At 41.3% G+C, this 3,801-nt stretch overlaps 1 pseudogene; it reads left to right on the top strand.

Moving 5' to 3' along the window:
* The first annotated feature begins 338 nt into the window (after positions 1-338).
* LOC121446214 lies at positions 339-951 on the top strand (annotated as a pseudogene).
* Positions 952-3,801: the final 2,850 nt, after the last annotated feature.

Here is a 3,801-nt window from a genome sequence, read left to right on the forward strand (position 1 = left end):
GGTCTACAGAGCTAGTTTCAGGACAGGCTCCAAAGCCACAGAGAAATCCTGTCTCGAAAAACAAAAACAAACAAACAAAAAAACAAAAGAACTTAGTCTTTTCTCAACAGTGAGACAAATCTGTTTCTGGCAGCACCAATTACTTCAGAGAAGTTGATGGGCATTGAAGAAACTCGTTATGAAATTTTTCTTCAATGTGACAAGGCTATCCATTGGTCAAGAAACTGCTCTTGCCTGGACTGCTTGACTGTGTACTGTATAAACTGGACATGCAGGGGTTGCTGCCCGAGAGCTGGATACTGTCATACTGCAGCCACAACACTCCCAGTCTCCCGACCATGTCTCACTTAGCTGAGCCCCTGTACAACAACTGTGAGGAAGGGGAGCAGCCCCTGCCGGCCTCAATAGTTCCTGGGTGGAGCTACCTATGAATAGCAGCAATGGCAATGATAATGGCAGTGGGAAGAATGGGGGGCTGGAACACGTCCCTTCCTCTTCCTCAGTCTACAATGGAGACATGGAGAAGATCCTTCTGGATGCACAGCCTGAGTCGGGACAGAGCCACTCAAGAGGCAGCTCTCCCTGTGACAGCCCTTCACCACAAGAAGATGGACAGATCATGTTTGATGTTGAGATGCACACCAGCAGGGACCATAGCTCTCAGTCAGAAGAAGTTGTAGAAGGAGAGAAAGAAGTTGAGGCTTTGAAGGAAAGTGTAGACTGGGTATCAGACTGGTCCAATAGACCCCAAAACATCCCACCCAAAGAGAGTTCCATTTCAGACACCCTAAACGTGCTGTCTCTCTAAGCATGAGGAAGAGTGGAGCCATGAAGAAAGGGGGCATTTTCTCTGCAGAGTTCCTGAAGGTCTTCATCCTGTCTCTCTTCCTTTATCACATGGTGGCTTTGGGGCTGGGCATCTATATTGGAAAACGACTGAGCACCTACTGAGGGAAATGAAAAGCACCTGGAAATGCAGGTGGCCTGTGAAGTGGTGTATTGTAGTTTGAATTTGAGACCTATTGTAAGCATGATCCCCAGCCTACAACCCCATTTTTACATACCCAATCCCAGTAACGCTCAAATCCAGTATTTTACTCAAACTCTGTTGAAGCATTTTACTAACCTTCCCTTTTTGGCCTGTAAGACACTTTAGAGATTCCTAACAGAATTTCCTGTCGTTTAGAAATTTGCAAGGGCTTCTTTCAGCAATGCCACCAGCAGATTATAACCTTGTCAACAATGCCATCTTTCCACCAGATTCACACCTGCATCATTGATGCTAGAAGCTGAATTCTAGCCATGCAACTACATCTCTTTCTAAATGAGGTCAGGTTTGCAAACAGTAATATAAAAGCTTTGTTTAGTTTTTGTTTCCCAGAACAAAAACAAGCTTCCCTAAGCTTGAATTTATAGTTACTAACAACAAAAGACCCCCCCCCCCCCGCCCAAAAAAAAAGCAAGACATAAGGAAAGAAATATCCTGGGCAATAAACGGGACATGCAGGACCCACAGAAAAATGACTGCTAGACTTGCCGAAAGAAGGTGAGACAGTCCTTCAGGGTTCCTGCTTCATGAAAGAGTCTGTGAGACATTCTGCAGGATACAGAAGAAAATGACTGACAAACTGCCAATATAGGCAAAATAGTCTTTCAAATTTCCTTCTTCATGAGAAAGTCTGCCAGATACTGTGGGCCTGTGGACTGAAGATGGATGCCCCAATGTTACAGAAGAACTCTGGGTGACTGTCCAGACACCGAGATGTCTCTGTCAATTTTAGAGCTTCAGGAGTTGTTTACAATGCACTCCCCGTTTACTTAGGTAATATTATATCCTTCTGGAGTCTTTGATGCAGTTGAAGATAGATAGTTATAGTTTTCCTTAATCATGATAAAAGATAAATTAGACCTAAAACTTTAGATTCACAAAGAAATATTGTAACTATAATTCTTGTTTGATACTTTGTTACATGTAATTTTTCTATGATAAAGTTAAGATGGTGTGGAATTCCCCTCTGTACACTGTGAATGTATTTTATTGCCATTGGTTAATAAAGAAGATGCTTGGGTTTATGGCTGGGCAGAAGATTTGTAGGCAGAAAAACTAAACTGAATGCAAAGATAAAGAAGTCAGAGTCAGAAGCCTGGTGGTGTTGGTGCATGCCTTTAATCCCAGCACTCAGGAGGCAGAGGCAGGCGGATCTCTCTGAGTTCGAGGCCAGCCTGGTCTACAAGAGCTAGTTCCAAAACAGGCATCAAAGTTACAGAGAAACCCTGTCTTGAAAAAACAAAAAACAAAATAAAACAAAACAAAAAAACAAACAAAACAAAACAAAACAAAACAACAACAACAAAAAGGCAGGCAGATGTCATGTAGCTACTGAAGTAGAAAGACACCAGAACTTTACTGGTAAGCCACAGCCTCATGGTGATCACATATTAATAAAAATGGGTTAATTTAAGATATAAGAGCCAGCTAGAAATATGCATCGACAATTGACCAAACAGTGTTGTAATTAATATAGTTTCTGTGTGATTATTCAAGTCTGGGCAGTTGGGAAATGTAAGTACACTCTCTCTTTACAATGAAACATGTTTCAAATGACGCTTCTCACCAGAAAACCTCCCAAACCATGTTCTAAACAGATTAAGACCTTTAACTGTATTTATGATATATTTGCATTTTTAAAATAAATTCAGGGGATGGAGAGATGGCTTAGAAGTTAATAGCACTGGATGCTCTTCCAGAGGTCCTGAGTTCAATTCCCGACAACCACTTGGTGGCTCACAACCATCTATGATGAGATCTAGTGCCCTCTTCTGGTGTGCATACATAATGCAGGCTGAACACTGTATACATAAAAAACAAACAAACAAATAAGTAAATCTTAAAACAAAACAAAAACACCAGATTCTGTTTGTCTTAACCAAGGCTGAAACATATGGTTTCAAGAGTCCAGCTGTTCTTTGATGACCCAAGGCTGAGATCTCAGAACTTGGTAGAATGAGACAGCAGGATCCTAAGTGCTAGGCTAGCAACCTGGGCTACATAATAGGATTGTGTCCCAATGAAGAATTAAAGAGCTCTGATTTGAAGTCTTTCTGTAATAATATGTATTTCCTATATGTTAGTTCTTCTGTAGAAGGCTGAGAAACTTATTGTAAGATAAATCTGCCTTGCTAGAACTCCATCATTGCCAACTGATCTACAAGCTTTTCAGTCCAACCAATCAGATTCATCTTTTCTGTTTTGTTGTTGGGAGCAGCCACAATGTTTCTAGAGAACCAAAGATGCATCAACCATTTCTATGATTTGGGGAGGAGGAACACTTAAGGAAAGCCCCTAATCTTTAGTTTCTGATTGGTAAAAAAAAAAATGTAACTGTAGCTTGTTGCTGATGTTTGTGATTTTTGCACTTAATTACTTGCTTCAGGTAACATTTGGGGTCACAGTTCAGCTCCTAAGTCTGTTCTGTGGTTTCTTTCTTTCTTTCTTTCTTTCTTTCTTTCTTTCTTTCTTTCTTGTGCTGCCTCGTATTAAATCTTGCTTTGCGGAAACCTTTTGTGTCTGCTTGGGTTAATTCAGAGCCTTGGACCACAACAATATCAATTTGGGAAATGAGAAAATGTATCCCATCCCAACAAGTCCCAAAGAATTTTGCAATAACCAGATAACTTTCTGGGCAACGGTGGCACATGACTTTAATCCCATCACTTTGGAAGCAGAAGCAGGCAGATCTCTGAGTTTGAGGTCAGCCTTGTCTACAGCATGAGTTGCAGGACAGCTGGGGCTACACAGAG

This window comes from Microtus oregoni, unplaced genomic scaffold (assembly GCF_018167655.1).
Source record: "Microtus oregoni isolate MIOR12 unplaced genomic scaffold, Mior012 000003F_ref0000135, whole genome shotgun sequence".
Lineage (NCBI taxonomy): Eukaryota > Metazoa > Chordata > Mammalia > Rodentia > Cricetidae > Microtus > Microtus oregoni.